Raw genomic sequence first — 24149 nt, 5'->3', positions numbered from 1 at the left:
TTTCTGGCCCCAGGAACTATGAGGAAAAAAAAAAAATTCTGTAGTTTTAAGGGACTAGGTTTGTGATATATAATTTGTTACAGCAGCCTCAAGAAACTAGTGCACATACCTACACTTGAAACTAAATTCCTTGAAGGCAGGGACTAGCATGCTCATGATTTATTCACCGTGTTCCCCTTAATGCCTAGCATATGCCTGGTGTACAGTGTGCATTTATTACATTTCTGTGGAATGAGTGATTGAGTGAAGACAAGAACAGCATTTCAAGCATTAGCTGAGTGCACAGTAAGAATTAATACTGCTCTTTTTATTGTCTTCTTGTTCCAATTAAATCTCTTAATGACCTCATGCTATATTTTCTCAGCTTTAATTCTACCTGATAGCTCTTTGGAAATTGGAATAAAAATAAATGTAAACTATAGCAAATAACATAAGGACATTTCTACGTGAGAGGTACCTTATTTTGCTTGAGAAATAACATGTTTTTCATAGTTATAAGTCAAATATATGTGAAGTCAAAATTCCTGAATCAATTCCAAGCTTTAAATTGCCTTACTGTTTAACTTGAAAAAAGATATAATACTTCCACTAAGATAGCATTAATTTAGTCATCAACTACCTACTTTTATCTTTTTATTATTTAAGTGATACATGCATGTATCAGATGTTTTGACATTAACTGTATCTATGTCTCTTAACTTCTACCTATGATTTGACATTTCTTTGTATTTTTTCTTTAATTGCTGTTAGATTTTCTTGACTCACTAGACCAAATCAACAGCTTGGTCTTCAGATACACCCATTTTATTATTCACTATCCATTAAAGTATTTATTGTTCAGTCATATTTTTAACTTACATAGCTCTTTGTTGTTTTCATTCAATTACCTGGCCAATAAACAGTTATTGAGCACCTATTATGTACCAAACAATCTTCCAGACCTGAGGGATAAGAAATAACACCTTTTCTGTCAAGGACTTATTTTAGAGGGTAAGGAAGCAGAGAATAAATCAACCAATGAATAGTAAACCAACTAAGAAGTGGAATGAACAAATGGAGCAGAGTAATCAAATAGTAATAGGATCCTAGAAACCATGTATTTCTAAAAAGAGAGAGATCAAATGTTCCCAGTGTTGCAAGTAGAACAAGAAGAAACTTGGCATTTAACAGCATAAAGTTCTTTGGCCTGCTTCTTCATAGCAGTTTTGGTGGGAACAGATGCTTTCTTTCAGTGGATTCAAAAGCAAAAGGGAGGACAGGAATTGAAGAAAGTGAGCAAAGACAACTATTAAATAACAATTTAATATTTGGTATAAAAGAAAACGAAGAAAGAGGGTGGAAGCCAGAGGAAGATACAGCGTTAAGAAAGATTTTTTATTATTATTATTTTTAATGGGAGATATTTTGACATCATATTTGGAAGGTGATAGAAATGACCCAGTAGAAGAAATGTCAGATACAAGATAGGAGACTGTTCTAGGGGTGATGTCCTTGAACTGATGAGAGAGGAGGAGATCCAGTGCCCAGTGAAGAGATTGGGTTTAGACTGGAGCTGAGAGTTCATACCTGTAACCAGGGGGAAGGTGAAGAATATGGAGTATGTTTTCTGCTTGTAATTGTGCTAATAACATGTTCATGTTTGCTGGACGCAATGCTCTCCTATCTCTCTGAGATTCTAACTATAGTAATGAAGTGAGGTTTAGAGGTTTTTAATGTGTTGTCAGTATCACCTGAATTATTTCTTTTTGTACAGCAGTCTGTTTCCCTGCTACTGATTTTTCTTTAAAGATTTAATGATTTTGGTTGACCTTTCCTAGTTATGACTAAGGAAAATTGGTTAGAATAGGTGCTTGGTGTGTAATCCCTCTGTGATTCTTGTAGGAATATGTCATTTATGTGTCTCCACTCCTTGTGTGTCCACCTCATCCACACGCTCAACTCAGCATAAGGAAAAACTATAATAAGTTCCTTGCTATCTCCCTGGACCCTGTTTTTTGTTCTCTCTCTCTCTCTCTCTCTCTCTCTCTCTCTCTCTCTCTCTCTCTCTCTCTCTCTCTCTCTCCCTGGTTCTACACAGTATAATCAGATTAACCTTCCTAAGGAAACATCATCTTCAGGTTATTTCCCTTCATAAAAGAAAGCTAACCCAATCTCTTAGTTTCTTCCACTGATGATCATATCCCCCAGCTTGTAACTTAAAGTCCTCTGTATCTAGTGTTTGTTAAAATGTTAAACTTACTCTCACTACTCTAATGAGTCCTGTAGAAATGCACTACAAATCCATACTCTCTGGCCACCAGAGTCTCTTAGTAGTCACTCTGTATGCTTACTTGCCCCACTCCAGCATTTACCACTTAACTGTTTCAAACTCATTCCACTTTGAGTTCCAAAACCACATATTCCTCTCTCCCTAAAAATGTCTTCATTGAGAAAAGAAGTAGAATAAAAGTGATTTTTTGTCATCTTATTTGAGGATGAACCTATTAAATGCCCTAATTTGGCAATAATATATGCACCTTGAAGGCAGAGGCTATGTGTTTCGCCTGTGTAGTCTCAGTAATCAACATGGTAAAGTGAGAAACAGGAATTTATCTAGGGGATGGATGGATGGATGGATGGATGGATGGATGGATGGATGGATGGGCTGATGAATGCATAAATGACTGACTGAGTCTCTACTCCCTCAGCCACAACTGTCTACAAATCTTACTTCCAGTAAGATTAGTATAGGAGAAAAGCACAATATCTCTTGCTATGTGTCTGAGAGAAGAGAAGAAGATTCACTCACTATGACAACTTCTTATGTCCTTGACTCTGCTGTTCTCATCTTCTTTGATTTCACATACACAAAGTAGTATGTCCTACAATAAAGTTGTAATTGCTTGCATAAACATGTACTTTGATAATTTACTTAATCATTAATTTATTCATTTAGCTTTTTAAAATCATCTAACATTTGGGCATTATGTTAATTGCCAGATTATCAAAGATGAATAAATCACTGTCATTCTCCTCAAGAAACTAAAAAACCTTGAAGGGAAACATTCATAAGTAACTTTATGGTGCATGCTCCATTTGTGTGGTGACCATTCCTCCTGGCTGTCTGGCCACTCAGTTTTACGCCTGTTGACCCCTCATCCTTCCTCCTTAGGTCCCTCTTTCACTCTCTATTGGTCTCATTTACGTGACAAATTGCATGGCGTATTTATGTACTAGCCTCACTGAAAAGAATAGTGATGTGTATGCATACGTAAAAATGAAAATGTGTCTTGTCTCCTCTAAATTTAAACCTCTTAGAGGCATAAGAAACATCTGTTGAAATGATCAAAACATACTTGCTTATGTTTTTAATATCCAATATTTTGAGAACCTCAATCGAATCTTTTTTGATAGATGTTAAACTTTGAATAACTGGTTTAATGCTTTAAAATGTCATGGAAAGCCTAATATTCACAAAGCAATAAACAATACAAATTAGGTTCCTGAAGTAATATTATAATAATTTTTTTTATTCTATTTAAAGTTCAAAAAGTATAACATGCTTGTTACTTATAAATGAACGCATTTTCCCCATTACAAAATTCACCCCTATAGCTTCTTTTTGCTTTAAGAGGCAACCTACTCACCTCTCTTATCCTGGGAAGTGGTAAACACACTGAGAACTGTTTATCTTGTAGACATTTTTACACCACCCATTCAGAATTCAGTGGAGAAGTGGTTATGAAATAATGACCCAGGTATGTGGGAACCACAGACAATATCAGATTGAAGGAAATGATGAGAGTTTAGGTTCATTCTTTTAGAGTCTGCATAATTTTGTTTATCTCTAATTAGTTTTCCAAGATGGCATCTTGGTCTCCTTCGCAGTTCTTAAGGCCACATACCCAAAACTTGTCAATTAGATTTCAGTCCATAGTTATGTTCTTCTAAAGATTTGAGTGGTAACCTCAGGGCTTGTATTTCCCCCAGGTTACCTCAGAGTGAAATGCCCCACACAGTCTCCCCACCTCCAGAGGAGATTTTGTGGTTGCAGTTATGTCTTTTATTTATTTTTTCATTATGAAACTACTACTGTTTATAATCTTTATTTTCTATGGTTGCTACTTATAATAGGGTCTTTTATTCACTTTCTTTCTTTAATTCACTGAGTAAATCCAAAAATCTCCATGGCTTCTGGGCACATGCTAAGAATAACAGGAAATTCATTATTTTAGCCTCTATTTTTTAGCCAAAGTCCTGATAGGAAAGATGGCCTTATGTGGGGCCGTCAAAATCAGAAGACTAAAGTCCTTTTGAACTAAAATTAAAATCAAGGTTTTCTTCAGAGAAAAGATTTTCAGAAACAACCTTAATTATTAAGATATCTGTCCTAGATGATAAGAAAACAGTATTTGGGTTTTTTTCTAAGGCTATTTTAAACAAATTCAACCCTGATACAACATGTTTAAGCCAAAAAAGGAAAAACAGCTACAAACATGTAGACATTTACTACTTTTTAAAACTGAAATTAATAGTTTGGTCTTCTTTGCCTATAAAAAAATTCTGTTATAATGATGTCATTATCAAAATATGTTCTCATTCAATCGTTAACACCTGCACTTTGATTTGGTATAAAAACACAAAAACTTAGTGACCAAAATAAAAGAAAACCAAGTGAAAAAACTAGGGGGAATTAATCTCAGAGGAATTTTATTCTCAATAAACCAGACTGACAAATTTTACATACAGACTACAGAACACTAACCGGGAACCTGTTATTGTTTCTTACGTTGCAACGGAGAGGGCAGGGAGTTAGCTCACGGAACAATGTTATTCTCATCCCAGCTCTGCAACACCTCTGACCTACAGCACGTGTGTCCCCTGCTCAAGTTGGTCTCCTCCTTGTTCAAGGGAAGGTGTTGAATTAGGAAACCTTTATATTACTCCCAGCTTCCCTGGGAGTAATACTTCTCATGTACTTGTTTGTAAATTGTGTTTGTGTCTCAATGTAATAGTGATTGTCTGTCAGCGTTTACTCTCAAACATTAGAATTTGTCACACACACAAAGATGTTATTGTAACTGAAAAGTTATACAGCTTCACTAAAAAAGGACCCCAAAAAAGTCCTGTTCCCCTTCCCCACCCCTCAAAAAAAAAGGAAAAAAAAGGACTTCAAAACTTCTCTTCCAAAACTCTGTTTCCTGTTCCATGCTGATGATTTACTCATAGATTCTACCTGAGCATTGCATATATGTCTTAGTCTACTCAGGCCGCTGTAACAAAATGGCATAGACTGGGTGGTTTAAACAACAGACATTTGTTTCCTCACAGTTTTGGAGGCCGGAAGTCTGAGATCAGGGCGCCAGCATGCTCAGGTTCTGGTGAGGGCTCTCTTCCTGGCTTACAGCAGGCTACCGTTTCACTGTTTCCTTACAGGGTAGAAAGAGAAAGCTCTGGTTTCTCTTCCTTTTACTTTAAGGACACGAATCCTACGCAGGTGCTCCCCCATCATGACCTCATCTAAACCTAATTACCTCCCAAAGGCCATACCTCCTAAGGATTATTGGGGGTTAGGGTAACAACATAATTTGGAAGTAAAATAAATATTCAATCCATAGAAATATGTCTCTTGACATAGCAGGTCAGCATATCACCCTCTAAACCCGATGTTTAGCATCATAGTCTTGCTCTTGGTGGTTCTCTTATTCCTTCATAGTTGTCTCTTCAACTCTAACTTCTTTAAGGCAAAGACAGGTTTTTCTTTTTTCCTTACTCACACAATAATTAGTATTTAGGCACTGAGTAAATATTTACTGATAGATTGATAGACCCTCTGTAGTGCTAAGTGAAATATTTTACAAAAAAAAACGTTAATACATTTCTAGTGCTCGCTTCGGCAGCACACATACTAAAATATATTTCTAATGGCTATGTACATAGCACTCTGTCGTAATACCCTCATTGAAACTATCCATTATAAGACAATGTAATGATTTACTAGTCAATATTTGTGTTTCTTATAAATAGGGGATCTCTGCTATTAGAGGAAATGTTTGAATTGCCCTGATTTAGTAAATGGCATCCTTTTGTCTTAGATACCAGCATTCCCTGCCAACAGCAGCCCAAGGATGGTTCTCCCCAGTGAAGCATGACCCAGCAAACCACCAGAGGGGGTTAACTATATCCTAGGAGACTAATGCTAATGATTTCTGGAGACACGGGCCAAGTCTAACAGTGTATAAAAAAATCCCAAGGATTAATGGTCATTCGGTCAAGATATTTCACGAATTCCTAAGCAAGAATATGGGTTAATTTCATACTGTTTAGAGTAAGTTATCGAAAACTAAACATTAAATGAAAACAAATATTTCTGCAAAATTTCCATTTTCTCAGTCCCTCACTTTGCCCTCCCCCAGGAAAATGAACAACCACTCCCTTCATTCAATGTACATGTGTACACATACATACATGTATGTCTGTAGTGAGAACAGTATTAGTTTCTTCTGGAAGGAGACTCGGATTCCTAAGGTGGACGGACACTGCTCCCAGTCTCTCAGCCATTCCCTGGGAAAGTTAAAAATAAGTCCCGCTGAAAAAATAAGTTGGCACTTGTTATTTGAGAAAATTGCTTTATTCCAGGAACTGCCTCATGTAGCAGAAATTTATTTACCATCTGTGTGGACTTTAAAAATTTTCCATCTTAACTGATACACAACTGAAATAGAAACAGACTTTCCGTGCGTAGGTTTTCCACAGGCCTCAATTTTTTAAAGGGTGTTAGCTAAGAAACTTTTGGGATTTTTGTGGTCCCCAGAGTGGGAGAGAGCTCCATGACTGTGTCTTAGCCTTGAGATCTCCTTCTGGGAAAGGGCCCCAGGCTGATGTCACCCAGTGAGGTCAGGAGTGACTTTGGGGTGGGGTAGAAGGTTGGGAGTGGAAGGGGTGGGTGGACTACAGGGGAGCATTCCAGAGGTTTTGCTGAAATATATTCTTTATTTTCAATGGCCATTAGAATAGTTACCTCGCACATTATGCTCAAATAATAATATAAAAATAAAAGTCCCTTAGGCAATAAATTACTTTTTTTTCTGAATTGCTTTTAAGATACATAGTCAAATAAGACAAATGTGCTTTCTCCTTTTTTCAGCTGTATCAAAGGATTATTTTATTCAAATGTTTTATTAAATTCTTCCACAAGAGGAAATAACTTTGTTCACTGGGGGGGGGGGGAGGAGGTTGAATGGGTGGCTGAACACAAGTGGATTTATTGTTAGGCAGTGTTTTACATAAACTACTGAAAAATCAAGAGAAATCCAATTGCCACTTTTTATACAAAATAAGCTGTCCTGCCTGATATTTTCCTACAGTATTCACCTATTATATCATTATTCAGGAGGAGAGAAACTGGAGTTGCATATATATTTAACTCTCTTCACAATTTATGCTTTCCTTTCAGGAAATTCAAGAGCTGGACCATTTGTGCATCCGTATTGTCTTTAGAAAAGTAATATCAGACTTCTCTAGACATGCAGTTTTAACAACTATTAGGTCAACATCACGTCAAATTACATAGGTTGCATATTTCAGTAGTATCTTCCAATCACTTCTTATTGCAAATTTAACATACAAACATAAATTTCAATAAAAATTTTATAATATGGAAAATTACACAGCCTGTTTATAATTTACCATTATAAATACCTGTAATTCCTATTTGGGCATTAACTATGTGCCAGCACCAGATCCTGGCTTTTTATACTCATTATCTCATTTAATCATCACAACTTACAAATTAGGTACAAATTGGGAGATGAAAAAACTGAGGCCTTGACAAATCAGGAACATACTTAGAGGTCACAGAGCAATGAAGTGTCAGAGCTATTATTCAGAGCTGGATGAATCAGGGCTCCAAAACCCATTATTCTGGCATACTATATAAGTTACCAGGCATTAATGTAAAACCCAATTCTAATGAAATACATAGATGTTTTCTTTTCTTTTTTTAAGAAAAGCAGTATTAATCTCAGCTTTGAAGGTTTTATTTAAAACATAGAAGATTTCAAAATTTCCAAGACTCTTTTTTATTTATAAAAATGGAAAGAGGGGGATTTTTACTCTTTGACCCATGCATTGGAAAGTGGGACTAAAAGCCAGTGGATCCTCCTGGGAAGGCTGGGCCTAGGACAGTGCTCGGATGCCAAGCGGAGGGGGCAGCGGGCACCACGGCTACCAAAGCCGGTGCAGGGATCAGGGCAGCTACTGCGGTGAAAGCAGCACCTCAGGCCCACTGTCCCCTTCCCTTGGGCAAGGGGAGCCGCTGCACGGGGTGCTTCATGGAGCAGTGTGGGTGGCGGACCCCTCAGACAGGCTGGGGCTGAGCATATGATGTACATACTCAAGAGCTATGCCGAGAATGCCTTCCTGGAGATGTGCCCACTGCCTTCTATTACTACGCAGTTAGCATCATTTGAGGGAGCAAGTAGTACCTCCTGGGACTCTAAGACATGTTGGACAGGCAGATAATGATCTGAGGCCTTTATCTCATCCAATGACTAATGTCTTCTTTATATGCTTCTCTGTGGTAAATCCAGAAAGAGGAGTGGGTACTAGAACGTAAGGAATACCCACCCAATGTACCTTTTTTATTCATAAGAACTCAGATTGATCTCCGAGATGACCCCAAAACTTGAGCAAGACTTGTGAAAGAAAAACCTATGTGGTAAAAGGACAGAAAATAGAAAAAGATACAGGAGTGTGCTGCTACATGCAATGTTCATCTTTAACCCGCAATAGGGACTGGAGACTGTTTTTGATGAGGCTATCATAGCCATTTTAACTCCAAAGAAACACACAGTTAAAAAACAAACAAACAAAAAAAAAAGCGAATGGGATCAAGATGGATAAACTGTTGTTCAATTATGTGAGAAACATTTTCAGTGGCCAAGGAAACCATCCGTGTCTCTCAACAAGCATATGAAATGTATGCTACAACTATGCCCAGACCTCTTATAAATACTGCAGCAGTTTAAAACCCAAATGAAAAAAAAGCCCTATCCTCAAAATTCGATCAAGTTCATTAAGAATGTTTCTTAAAGGTTCAAGAAGCAGCAAACAGCATCTGAAGCCACAATCTATTATCAATACTAAATTTCAATTAGAGGCTATAATCTCTCAGGGGTTTTATAGTTTAGAAAGCTACAATCACATCATGTTGTAACTACATAAAAAATAGTGCTGTAAATGGAACCTGCCTGGTTTAGACCATACACATTTCTGCACAGTCTTTATGAAACCTGCAAAAAGAAATACCTTTTCCCTTTGTTCCAATTAATTGTTCTTCTATGTAAGTTGCTTTCTATTCCAATATATCCAAGGCCAGCCACACAGCCAGAGGTTATTCCAAGTGTACAGGAGATGGGCCATACCTGAGGAGACAATGTATGAGACGAAAAAAGAAATTTTTTTTAAAGAATAAATATTTCATTATTACTTGAGCACAAATATAACCTAAATATTTCTATATTAAAACTTACTATGCTTTCTTAAAGAATACCAAAAGTGTAATAAGGTCATAACTGCATTTATCATGAACACAAAAAATGTACACATTTTAGTTAATGTGCATTCAACTGTAATGCTTCTGGCAATTGTAGATTTAGTTTGATGCTTCCCATACAGTATGAGAGACATGCTAAAATTACAAATTAAATTTTCAAGTCAGACTTTGCCATAATCTTGGACTCAATTTAGCTCTCTGCACTAGTTGGTAATTTTGTTTTAGAATGTCCACATTGGCTTGTGAATCAAATGAAATGAGAAGTGTGTATGCTGACAAACCACAAGAAACTTCAAATTGTGTTATAGAGAAAAGACCTAGAATTCTACCATGTTACATGGATTTTATAACAAAGCAATTGCTTCCATTATAAAACTGATGTCACCTTTCAGATACAGATATTAGAACCAGAGCAGAAGTTATATAACTACAACTTAGGTCAAACACATACAGTATAAGTTAAAGAAAATTCTGGCTTCCAAATACCCATTTTTTTTCCAGCCATAATACATTTCACAATATCACATCAAGCCAGAAGTAAATAATGTTGATTTATTTCATCCACAAGCAGTGCATGTCGGTCCCTAGGTGAAAGGCCCTGCTTAAAAAAAAGAAAAAAATTTCATATTCATCTGTGAAGCTTATTTGGTAATCTTAAGCCATTTCTAATCTTTCCCTGGGGAAACAGGCCATAGAACTTTGTTAGAAGTGAAAAATCTTAATTACTAGTTCTGCTACCTAATTAAGCTTCTTGTTTGGTCTGACTTATTTCAAGAGCCATGCAACAGACTGTAGTGTCAGACAGTTTCAGTGTGAACAAATTAATGCAGTTCAAAGAAGCATAATCTAATCCATAGATTTTTTTTCCAGCCTTTTCTATATTTAAACTTGTTGTTGGCTAAACTGTGATTTCTTTATGTCTTTGGTTAATTTCTATGACAAACTTTTAGCTATGTCCATTGCAGATTGTGTAGGTAATGGAACACTAAACTTTTCTACTTTAAAATGACAGCCTTAAATGCTCATATCAGTCATAAATCTAGGACTTACTGTCTTGTGTGTGAGCTGTCTAGAGAGTTTTAAAAATATAAGCATCAACTTCCCCACTGAAGAGTGGAAAGTTTATTGGATAACTAGTCAGGAGCCTTCTCTCTGAATTGAATGGTGGAGATGTCTTCTTTCTCCAAGAAGTGCTGGATCACAGTAAGTACCATGGTGTTATGTATGTGCAAAACAGAATCTTATGTAACTTTCTCATTTAATTACAGTCTACTGTTTTTAGATATAACTGAAAGGACTCATATAAATTGGTTAGTATATTAGCTAAGTTGTGCAACACATGGTATAAAGGAATTAAGACAGTAAAGTATTATACATTTCCAACTTGCCTTTGAGGATTTGATGGGATTTTTTTTTTTTTTTCTTTTCTCAAATTTACGTCTCTGAAACTCTTCACACTTGGTTTAATGGGCAGTGGAAGTTAAAATCTAGAATTTGTCCTACTCTAAGAGAAACGGACTGGGGATTTGGAAACACAGTTCTGGTATCCCCTCTGTTTCATGACTGGGCCTCAGTTTACTCATCTATAAATATGGGAGGTAGCACAGATTATCTCCAATATCTCTCCCATTTATCAACTCTTATGATTGTCTTCTTTCTTATTCACAATAATCATTGTTGGGCATTACCTTTTCAGCTTCACATTCTTAAGATGGTAAAAATCCTGTATATAGATTATTAGAACTCTAAGCAAAGATGATTGTGTCATATGAACCACTGAGGTACTCTATTGACTTGATGGGGTTTGGAGTTTCCGATTGCTTAAGAGCCTTTTTATTGTTTTAGTTCTTTAGTATTTGTTTTTGCAAAATTCTTCCTACTACTTTAACTAAAAACTAAAAGTTTGTTTTCTATTCATAAACAGATTATAGAAAATTGGTTTATTTTCAGAAGCAAGTCTTCATGAAAGGCTTAGGGTTCAATAGAAATTCAGAGTAGTCACAAGAACAACTAGTTCAAAGTAGTGAAACATCTGGGAAATAAAATACTTCAAAAAAATCTTAGACATGAATTTTGTTAGTGAATGCAAATACATTGCTTCAAATATGGCCATGTATGAATAAACTTAAACGTAATATTTTTTTGCATGCAGATAATCAGTTCTGAAGTTCTTAAACGTAATTTCAGAAGCTCCCTGAAATCTTAATCCTTTGCTACTCATACCCTTAATCTATCTCTAAAGGTGCATTTTGTTAGCCCCTTTTGAATTATCATATTTCCAATAAGTAGAGCCTGAATTAATGTTTTTTTGTTGTGAATTATCTTAGTTACTTTAGACATTGCTTCCATTTGATTCTTAATTATTAATTTTGAATATAAAATTAAATACTGGCTTGTTGGTTGTTGCTTTTTAAGTGATTGTTACTTAACAATGTCCCATCTTAACACATGGGCTTACAAATAAAATAATACGCAGTTTCCTATCTATATAAAGCATTGGGGGGAAAAAAGAAAGTTGGCCTATGAAGATCTAAAAAGCATTGCGGTTATTCAGATTGTAATCACTGTTCAGTTCTTACTCCTAGAAACGTATACTACTGTACAAAATAAAAGTATAAGAGAAAGACAAAAAGTATAAGAGAATGGATTCTGGAATTTGACAAGATTCAGTTTGATTCCTAGATCCCACTGCATATTAGATGGTGACACTAAGAACGTTATTTTATCTGTTAGTCTCAATCTTCTATCTATAGGATTGAGTAACAATGAGACATAAGTATGGAAAATGATTATCGTGAAATCTGTCACAGAGGAGGCAAATAAATGGTAGCAAAACTGATGATAATGGTCTGACTCATGGGAACTGATAGTGGGTAAGGGTAAGTAAGTACTTGGAGAATATGAGAAGAAACAGTACATGTGGAACTGAATTCCACCATATTCTTGAAAAACAATTGCTTTGCAAGAGAACAAAAACTCTGACCGCATCCTTATTCTAACTCCCCTCCACATTAGGGTGTTCTGCTTTGGAGAATTATTGCTCATGTTTTAATACTTTAAAGGTGAAAAAAAGAGTATGAAATTGAAATCTAAAAAAAAAAATCAAGAGTTCAATCTCTTACTTAAACTGCTGTTGTATCTTGTGGAAGGTAGCCCTTCTACGTCAAAATTTCTTCAAGGTAATGTGTGATAACATTAATTCCTACTTTACTGTCTTATTAGAATGATTGAAAGGGAGACTTCTTACAACAGTATTGCCTGAAAGGAAATTCCTTTCTTAGTTCACCTAATCCCTAGAAAGCACAGTGCTGTAAAGATCACCAGGGAAGGTCTCTTCTAAATACACGAAAACATCATGAGCTAGGAATAGAAGGAAGACCTGGAACCTTGATAGGATCCTGAACAGTGGGGACACAGAACAGGGTTGCCTGAGGACTGATGTCAGCACTGCAGCTGGGAAAGTGTGATAACAAATGTGAATGTGCTTTAGCCATAAGGATTCAGAGGGATTTTTATTGTCATGTTCTAAATTACTGTGTTTGAGATCCAGTTTCCCTAATTAGATTGTACACTGCTGAAAAGCAAGGATAACTTAGAATTCTAAGGAACACTTGGGAAATATGATGCATGAATGCATTAAGTTGGTGAAGGAAAAAAGAGTGTCTCCTGTTTCCTTCGTAGGTGTGGCTTTTTCGCTTGTGTGAGTCTAGGTTATATCTGACCCTGTGCACTTGGTCACGACACATCGAGCCCTCTAGAATAAGAAGATAAAGGTCTCTCTTTCTAAGGCACTGAGGACTTTGGGAAGCTTTCCTTCTCAGTGTCCTCAGCACCAACTCTACGCGTTGCCCCAAGGCCTCAGCCCACATCATCAAGCCTACCATTTTTACTCACTTTTAGCCTTGCACTGGAGTCTTTCTTGATTTAAGGAAAAACTTTTCACTGTATTCAAATTTCGGGTTATTTTCTCTTCCTTTTATTTTAGTTTATCTCCTTCATTTATTTCATCGTTTGGACTGCAAAGAAGGAAGCATGTTAGCTGCCATTTTCTCTTTATAGCTCTTCTGAGCTCTTTCATGTCCCCACAAATACATTTAATCCCAGATGGCCTTCTTTCCCTAAAAGGCAACTCTCTGGGGAAAGTTGATAATCCCAGTCTTTAAAGACATAGGTCCTGGGAATCCAGCAAAATGTCAGGTTTCTGTTTCCTCATCAGAGAATAATAAGCCAAAAATAATAACTCTAAACAGCTATTAGAACAATGTTGCTTCCTCATGACCAGAAATGACGAGTCCCAATCTGGAGACAATAAACACAAAAAGTTCTTTTATCTAATCTACATGAATCTTTACCAAATTCACTAGTTTCAACAAGCCTACTCCAAAGGTAAACAAAATTAAACCTTTTTCATAAACAAGTATCTGTAATGAATAAGTGGGGGAAACAAACTAGTGAATATCCATATTGGCTGAATGTGTATCAGATTACAGTCTTTTATTCCTTGACTAGATTTGGAGAAACTAATCCATGTCTTATCAGGTATATTTTTAAAACATTCCCTTTCCATGATTATTCTCTTTTACCTTATAGCAAAGAGAATGGAATCACCCAAGCAGTTATTCTTCTTTGCAACTAATAGTAATGAAACTTTGGTCATAATCAAGGCCCAAATTCCAGTGACCAGATTCCCATAGAATGGCAAACTTAATATACATTCAGTCACACCAAGTGATCATGCTAGAAAACGGTCTGTTGTGAAGTTCCTGGAATGCTGGCCACCAGATAAAAAGCATCTCCTGAACTCTTTTGCTTGTTTTTCTAAGAATGTGTACCAGACTATCTTGGATAGGCAAAGATATTTCAATTCAAAACCACCAGATGTATGTTGTCTGTGATGACAAGGGAAAAGGCCAGTTATTTCTGATTTATTTTTAATATTTGCCCTAATGATACCTATGCATCACCATGACAAACAATAAAACTATAGGGTTATGGGATTTCCAGAAAAAACTACAGCAACTATTAAAACATGTGTTCAATCCTCTTCTCTAAAGACTGTTGGTAGAGAATGAGCTTCAGCACTTTGTAATATTACTTTGATTACAACCCTATTCCTTTTCTCTTTCAAAAGGCAATTATACTGAGATGTAAAGAACAGACACATCTGCAATAAGAACAAGAAGAGTGGATGTATTTTCATCCTCTTGTTCAAAATAGATTGCCAACTAAGTTATGGAAGAAAAATTTCCAGGTGGACTCGGGGTTTTTCAATCATTTTTGGCACATATGGTATATGTTACTGTAGACTACAGGATGAAAAGACAACTGAAGAATAATCTTGAATAGATTTGGATAGAATTTGCATGGACTAAGTTGAAAATATATTTGCTGACTGAAAAGGCCTATATACCCCATGGCCTTACAGCAGTAATTTTGTGCCTGCCTAGGAAAGGGCTGGAGTGGAATAACAGTTAAGAGTCTCATTTTGCCCTATCTGTCCCTATCATGTGTTGTTCCCTCTTGTAGTGCAGATATAGGGCAAGGTGGAAAAAGAAAGATCCTAGAACCGCTCTCTCCCCTACTGCTAAGGTAAATTGAGCTAAATATAAGCAGAGATAAATGTCCCGCTGAAATTCTGTATGCTAGACACACTGAAGAATCATACAGCGCGTTTCAAGCAGCATCCTTGCATATCATGCATATTGACTTATGTATAAAAGAGGACGATATCGTGGGAAGACAGGAAGAGCACTAGCATCAGAGAGAAGAGATGAGGTTTGTACAAGCTCTGCCACTAACTAGTTCTGGGACCCTGAATGAGCCTGTGGACTTGCTCCTTAAGCTGTACAAAAAAGGGCCTGAATATAACACTTTGCGAGGGGCCTGAGTGTGGCGGGAGGAGGGAGACATGTCCCCTCTAAAAGACAATGCATTATTTGAAATCAGTAATCAATGTAATTTTATATTTGAGAAAGGGACAAACACCTATTGTTTTTTAAATGTATTAAAAACTATGGAAGATTAACTTTACAAAAATCTGTCCTGATGGAGAGTGACAGAATATGCAGCGATGATCACCTGAAAGCACATGTGTGCTGTTTGGGGAAGGGGTTAAGGGGCATCGGCAGACAGGAGCTGAAGGCCTGAATGTCTGTTAAAGAGGTTGGAGGAAAATGACTGTCCAGGCATTTAAGTGTTGAGAAATACTGTGTGGACTGATGTGCTGAATTTTCACATAAAGACATGCTGAAATCATTTCAAGACACCTGTGTGTGGGACGTTAATTCACTGGCACAGTAGTTTTCATTACCACATTATTTCTACACATATTTTTACATCCATAGGACCCTGTTTTCCCTTCACACTATGAAACATAAACCACAATAATTGCACAGAAAAAAAAAGAATCTGTCTTAAGAATTAATGTTCATACAGTAGTGTTTGTTATTTGCATTGAAATTCCTAAGTATGCTCTGCCCTAGCTATATACATATACATATACATATACATATACATATACATATACATATACATATACATATACATATACATATACATATACATCAGACATCTCCTCTTCATAGGTGGTCACTCCTTCACCCTTTGAATAGCAGGAGTGCACGATCAGGGAACATGAGAGGAATGTCTCTCCTTGTCTCCTTAATTTGGACCGCACCATCACCTCCCCAAGTCTCCCCTCTGCCTTCTCTTGTCTCTTCTCAGAACCTTTACTCCCACAGCTGTACTCACTACCTTGAACTGTAAATGTATATTTACTTTGTCCCTACCCTAGGAGATCCTCCAAGGTAGAGACCAGTTTTTCTTTGCCTTTGCAACTGCAGCACATAATCAGGTCTAAATAACCGTCCTGATGACTAAATGAATAGATGCATAGAACATTTAAAATGAGCTTGAGGAAAATCATTATGGATGTCTTTTAATTAGACAACCAACATTTGCTGAGCTTTCATCATGAACAAGGAAGGTACTTTACAAGGAGCTGTGAGAGATAAAAACTTGCTATGAAGAGAAGAAACACAGCCCTTTCAATGCAGTGAGGCAATTAGACAGATAGGCCTTTTCAGATATAAATGGACACAAGGCAGCATGATTTTAAAACCTACAAGGGTTACAGACAACACATATCAGCGTAGGCAACCTCACTGGCAGCTCAGATTCATGTTTTCCTGTGTTCAACAATTCTTTATTGAGTTCTCAACAAGTTCCAAGCACTGCCCTAGATGCAAATCCTGCAGCAGTGAGCAGAATCCTCCCAGGAAGTTTTGGAGCGGGTGGTACGAAGAAATTTCAATTTAATTGAAGGCTGGGTAGATTCAGGAACAGGCAGAGAGGAATCAGGATGGCATTCCGGAACATGCACACAAGCAACATTGGGTGACTGGAGGGAGTGTTCCCTGGGCCATCCTCCTACGCATAAACTTATAAAAAGAGTTGTGCACAAAAATCTTTTTATAGAGCATGTTATGTGGCATTTGTATCCTTCTTGTTTTATTATGCTTATTCACAGGAAGCAGTTTTTCCATAACATTTCCCTTCTCTAAAAATCAAAGAGATCACTATTTAGACCAGATGGGAAGGGGAAATGATAACAGTCAGCCTTCAGAAACTTTGCTGTGCCCAAGAAGTCGGTCCACAGTGTTAGCACACAGCGCACTGGTGCCAGTGACCTGATGATTCTTTGGACCAGAGGGCTTGTCACTGTGAACTCCCATCCCCCGCCCCGTCAGGAAAACATAGTGCGGTCTCAATGAACAAAGAGATAATGCTTATTTCTCTAAGAGCCCAGTAATTAACCTCAAAGGAGTCACTCGTCATTTTACAGCTATGAGGAAGAAGGGGGCGGGGGAAAAACATTTAGAACTCATTTATTAACACAATTACTGAAAAATAAAAGCAGAAAGAAATCAACAATTTGGAATCTTTTTTGAAAAGACCACCTTCTGACATTGGAAAAGATCCAAATGAGGTCAAGACCCTCAACTTCCTGTCCCAGAGAAAGAGAAAAAAAGACAGAATGAAAAGGGCGGCGGAAAAACAGATAGCTGAAAAACATGCAGCTTCACAGAACTTAGAAACTCTCCAGAGATATAGCAAAAAAAATAAAAAAGAACTTTCAAAAGGACTGCTCTTTAGAGAATTTTTAAAAGAAGTACTACATTTAGAAAATCAAACTATAGTTTGTTGGTTGTTTAAAGTCGTATTCTATTAGGAAAGAATTCTTTCTTTTTTAAGTTTATTGGGGTAACAATTGTTAGTAAAGTTACATAGATTTCAGGTGTACAATTCTGTAATATGTCACCTACATATATCCCATTGTGTGTTCACCACCCAGAGTCAGTTCTCCTTCCATCACCATATATTTGACCCCATTTATCATCATCTACCACCCCCCACCCCCCTTACCCTCTGATAACCACTAAACTATTGTCTGTGTCTATGACTTTTTGTTTCTTTGTTTGTCTTAAAGAAAGAATTCTTATTCATTAGTTGGACATAAGAACTAGATTGATTTTTCGTAATGTAACAGCATTGAAGGCTAACATTTTTAGCTGGTTAGTGAATTACTTGGATTTTGTTCTACAAAAAAATACATTCTTATATCATATGAGGCTTTATCTTTCATATGCTATTTTATGTAATTGGTTACCACCAAGTTAACAATATGTACACTTTTGGGGAATTTTTATCTAAAGTAATAAACACACCATTTTTTTCCTAAGTAAAGAACAACTATGGGCTAGGTTTTTGGTATTCATTACACACGACAGGAGTAGGATAGTGGTGGAAATGTATCCAAATCGGGGAGGAGGGGAATTGGAATTATAGATTTAGCTCATATTTCAAAAGGTCATTTGAAGTACTTTCAACTACTGACTTATGAAGTGTCAGCAACATCTGATTTCAAAATTGTAGTAGTGACTTAATATCAGATCACTGTTTTCGTATATTGTACAATGTGAACTCTGTGGTAACAAAACAAAGTATTATTTTGGAGATTTCTCAAGTGCCAATTTAGCATTTCAAATAACAAGGGAATTCTTTAACAGGCTCACCCTATGTTAGAACATTTTGTTGACTATATCTTATCAAAGCTCCAAAAAAGAATCAAAGCTTCAGTTAGTAAAAATAGCAGTGGGCTGAGAGTTAGGAATTCTGTGTTTTAAATCTTACTAGTGAGACCTGAGACTTTATCTTTCGGGGGTCTCAGTTCCCTTATCTATAAAGCAAGGGAGTGAAACAATATGATCATTAAGGTTCCCTCCAACTCAAAAATTATGGAACTGCCAAAACTGCTTTATTGAAGTTGTACACCTCCTGGTAATAAACTTAAAACACTCAAATTTTGGCAAAAATTAAAATTCTTAATTCTGGTAATATTTGATCATTGTACATCCATACATGACCTAAACCTTGTGTTTCAGAATCATTCTAGAATCTTTCTGCTTTTATTTCTAAAGGACTTTTCAATAGCCCTTTCTCAGCATTTAGAGGATTTTGCTAGTGTTCACTGATCACCTCGAGATTTGCACTGAGGCTCATAATTCTCACACAGCTATTACTTTACTGCCCAGCCTTGTGGTCTGCGTTGGTTCTCCTTGAGCCTGTTCTGTTTTTGAAGTATTTTGGAGAAGGTGATAAATGATGATAACCAATTATCATCCCAAAGAAATGATACATAGTTCTTTTTTTTTCAACTATTCTCACACTGTACTATAATACAGAAGTAAAAAGTACAGGTTTAATTACTTCTTGGTAGGGGAGAAGTTTAGTTCACATCATCGAACTAAACCACCAGACTCCCATTGAGGATTTGTGTGAAATTTGTTTTTATTTTCGTAGTCTCACTTAGCATTATTTGTTTATATATTTGTTTCCTCTAAAAAACCGCTCGTGTTTTATTCTTCTTGGTATCCTTAAAATTTCGTATAACACCAAGCACTTTAATTAAATTAACTACATTTGCCTTGCTCTCCTAAAAATGAATATTTATCAAACACAATGTAAATGGGACATAATGCTAGATTCAGGAAAAGAGTTCATAATACTCAGAGAGAGACTTAAAAAAAAAAAATGCTGAGTGCAACCAAAGAGTCATACAATAGAAATAAAATTGTACCAAAAAGAGACCTTAAATTTGATTTTTGAATTTAATGCAGATCACCTGAGCCACAATTAAGGTTGTGTTCCAAAAATGGACAATGTTGTCAATTATGAGAATTACAAAATAAATAAGTGGTGCAGTCATTTAAACCCATGGATGACTCTGTAGATTTAATTATGTTGTCTTAAGTTGATTTTCTATAGCTGGAACAGTCTTTTCAAGTACCTAGAACAATGCCATGATAGGAGCTCAATCAACATGAGTGAAATCTGTATTTGGAGCTGATCCCAGCTTTCAAACCTGAGGATCCACAATGGCCATCTTATTTGGGGGATCTGCCAACCATCAAACCCCATATTAAAAACCAAACAAACAAACATGCAATCCCTCCTTTCAAGAGCAATGTAGGCAAGGCTGAAATTTTTCACATGTGAAACTATTGACCTACAAGTACTACACTGTGTGACACTGGACATGAAAGCCAAAATCATAGAGAAGAGAATGGGCAATGTGAACAGAAACAGTAGAGAATGCAACATAAAGGAACCATCTATAGACGTAAGACAAGAAAGGTTATAAACTATGTAGAGATGCCAAACAATGCTTCTAGAATTTCATTTGCCTCGGTTGTTTGCTGCCTACATTGCTCTACATACTTACTTGACAACATTGAAAAACTCAATAAATGTCTTGAGTGCTACAGGAAATATGGCTACTATGTTAAGCAGATCCTCATGAATTATTGATGGAAGAAGCTCATCAGAAAATAAACAAATAGAGTGAAAGAACCTTGGACTGAACTTTGAGAACTAGGTCAAATCACTTCTCCCAGAGCATCAGTTTCCTTTTTAGGGAAAAAAAGAGAATAGCTATCCATCTACCTTTGTAGATCTCACTGGCCTATTGAGATGATTTTGTCTATCTCCCGTAGTCTTTACCCCACCAAACCATCCCAGTACCGAACATTTTACAAATAAAATATAAAGACAAAAAAGAGCATTTTTATAACCTCTTTCTCCTTTATGCACTCATCAGGGAGTTTTATTCCAAGTATAACTCCTCTCTTCTCTGTAATATTGCTGGAATTTGATCATAATGTCTTCTCAGGAACTTGGTAGAAATGATCTTTTAAGAAAGTAATGTACTTCTTGAATGTGTTTAGCATATGAAATATAGTATCTTAAGAAAATAGTAACATTTTTTTTCTTAATAGATGTTTCAACCAACAGAATCAAAATTTTCCCCAACTGCTTCTTTACTTTCTCATATTACATGCTAGTTTACTTTTACAAGATTTTTTTTTACACTCACGAAATCTATGACCTTGTATAAGTTTCCCAGGAGACATGATTCTCAGCATTTTGTTGGACAAACATTTGTTTTTCGTAGCTACATGAACAAGTCAAACTGCACGTAGTCCAAAAAATAATTCTGCCTTTTTCACCACACTTTTTAAAATGCCATATCTAAGGAATACTATAAAAGTATAGTGGCAATTAAAATATTTTAATTTTACCATTTAACCATGAGGAAGGTTTTAAACCTTTGAACATATAATTAAATAGTTTAACATTGTAAGAAAGATTTTTGTAGTGTGTTCTCAATTTTGGGGTTGTTAGCTAAATAGACATGAAGAGAAAAGGTAATCATGCTTTGCAATTTCAGGATGTATTTATTTGCTTAAACAATTAGCAAAAATGAGTCTCTTTTGTATTCTAATACATATTTCAGGATATAAAGAAGGCACTTTTGTATTAATTTAACTATAAAATAATAATATTTCTACAATACTAACTAAGTACTTTTGAGTTTCAAATTATATGAAGTTGAACAAAAAAGAAAACCTAACCAGGCTAGTGGCATTTCCATAAATTCTTTTGAGGGTAGTCAAGAGATTTCCACTGAGATATGCTTCCTTAAACCAGACAAATGAATTGGCTGCTCAATTTAGAATTAGTAAATATTCCTATCTAAAAAAAAAAAAGAAAAGAAAACAAAATACCCTGGGCCATCGAGTCTATTAGTGAATTTAGTAAATTAGTAAATTTCTGTTTCCATAATTATAACAAACAAAAACAGGAATATCTATAAATGACTTATTGCTTCATTATTGGTTTGATAAAATGAATCTGTTTTACTTATTGCATATATATATAATTGTATTATATTCATCTTTATTTTTATCAGTAATTGCACACTTTTAAAATATTTCATTTTTGATACTGGTGAAAATACTGAAGAGACTCACTGTGACATGGGCTAGTCACTTAACTTGTTTCTCAGTTCTTCTTCAAAATATTAAATTGCCTAATAGGGTTATTGTGAAGAACTGAGGTAATGGCTGTGAACTCATTCAGAAAGGAACAAAAGCTAGAAACTGTAAGCCACTGTTGTTATTTCATTATTGTTACTCATATCGTAACTATTCCCATCTAGAAGCTACAGTCAGCTAGCTGAGGAAGTATGTAGCTAAGCAAATGCAGCCATGATAGGCTATCTCGATGTTAGAATGCTCCCCAGTGAAGAAACCTAGCAGTCCCAGAACCACCAAGCATATATGACTGTGGGCTTATACTACTGAGACTCAAGATTTGGTCAGGTGAGATCAGCATGGTTTGGACTGATCAGATGTACAGCAAAGTCAGCATTCTTAGGACTTGGTTACCATCACAAGGTACTAGGGAAAACATGCTTTAATTCTACTAAGATCATTAGAGATCACTGTAGCAACCCAAGTTGGAGAACAGAGCAAGAATTCCAAGTTGGCAGTTTATTGTCTTCTAATGATTATGTGATAGATATTTGTACCTAATGATTCAGCAAATGGTTGAAAACTAAAAACTTTATGAATGATAGCAATCACATCATTGATTTGGCATGAAGACATCTGGATATTTTGACATCAAGTAGAAAATGTTTCAGTCTCTCCTCTAGCCATACATAGGATAACATGAGTTGAATAACCATTTTACTCTCACCGTGTGATGTTTAATTTCCAGAACATACGAGAGGGTGCCAAAAACACGTATACACATTTTAAGAAAGAAAAAAACTGTTAAAATTGTAATACTCAATATGTACCAGTAACAAAACAAGTCATGTTTGACTTCTGCAACTACAAGAGGGGCTCAAAGTGGTTACCATCAGCATCCAGACACTTTTGATTATAGCGAACTAACTACTGCTTGGGCAATGCTGACCAGAGTGTCTACTTGTAAACATTTTTTTTTGGCACCCCCAGTATATAACTATTGCAGTCAGTCAAATTACAGGCAAATATACTCATAGACAGAACTAGGATTTGGTGCAATTTTTTTAAACGAACTAACTTTAAATTTTTATATATGTTTTATAAAGACACACACACACGAGTATTTATGAAGAAAAAATATGTATCTTAAATATTCACTGTAACTTTTTTGTTAGATAATTCTTCAAATGAAACTGCAGTTTTATTGCATCTTCCATATAAGATTTCTAAAGATTATTTCTCAAACAAAATTAGATGCTAGATGCAGCTAAAAACCTGTCAGGCTTAATAATGTCAGTGATATCTGATTAAGAGATAGCCAATAAATGAATTCAGTGTGACCTAATCCAGACAAAAGATAATTATACACCTTTGTTTTCTCAAATATATTTTGTCTCTATTTTCCTTTACTTCATAATTATCTTAAGAAAATTTGATGTAAATATGTATATCTTTTATTTTTATTGTGATGATAATTTTATTTGGAAAAATTTGTTCATGACCATTAAGTTTTTAAAACTTGTTTAGGAAAACTTTTCAATCTTAAAATACGAAGTCATCGAAATACCATTAAGTTATATATTAGAGAAAAATTAAAATGTTCTGAAAATAAAGTGTAGAATTCTACTTAAAAATAAATTTACTATTCAAATTTTCATTCTAACTTAATTTTTAAGCTAAACTTTCTAAGTTTCATTACCTCTGGTTTTAATGTTTTATTGTAAAATTTCCCTTTGACTTTAAAAACATGTTTTCCTAAGTTTATAAGAAAATGATATCAAAAGAGCTATGAATTACAATAAGATTCAGCGACTAAAATCTGACAATCTGAATGGCACATATATTACTGAGATTTACACAATAATACACAATTAGGGAAATCTGTAATCTGGTATTACAAATTTATAGCTGCCACCAAGTTGAAAACTTTTCCTCAATCAGATAATACCGTCTGTCCTTGATCAAGATTTTGATTTTTCTCTACATCACATCACAACTTGACACTAGCATGCAAAGGAACAACACAGGATTCACTTTGCCTGTTTCAGATCCCTAAATCTTGTCCTATGTTAACCAGTGATACATACAACAACCGGTAAGTAATAAAGTTTGTAAATTGAAATTTTGGGGATAACTAAAACAAATATCAACATACTCTCCTCTTTGAAAGAAACAATTATCCTTCATTTGACTCTGGAAATATTGTCCCATGAATTCCAAAATGACCCTTCCTTGTATTT

The 24149-nt window shown here is 35.6% G+C and overlaps 1 protein-coding gene and 1 pseudogene across 2 annotated transcripts in view; both read left to right on the top strand.

Moving 5' to 3' along the window:
- The window catches only part of DLC1 (DLC1 Rho GTPase activating protein), a 392372-nt gene that overhangs the window by 39927 nt on the left and 328296 nt on the right, over positions 1 to 24149 (top strand). The gene's annotated exons all lie outside the window — the stretch shown is intronic.
- Positions 8174 to 9339, top strand: LOC141571225 (rho-related GTP-binding protein RhoQ pseudogene; annotated as a pseudogene).

This window comes from Rhinolophus sinicus, linkage group LG04, assembly GCF_036562045.2.
Source record: "Rhinolophus sinicus isolate RSC01 linkage group LG04, ASM3656204v1, whole genome shotgun sequence".
In the NCBI taxonomy this organism is placed as follows: Eukaryota; Metazoa; Chordata; class Mammalia; order Chiroptera; family Rhinolophidae; genus Rhinolophus; species Rhinolophus sinicus.
Note: the sequence above shows the minus strand (reverse complement) of the source record. Positions and strands in the feature narration are given on the sequence as shown.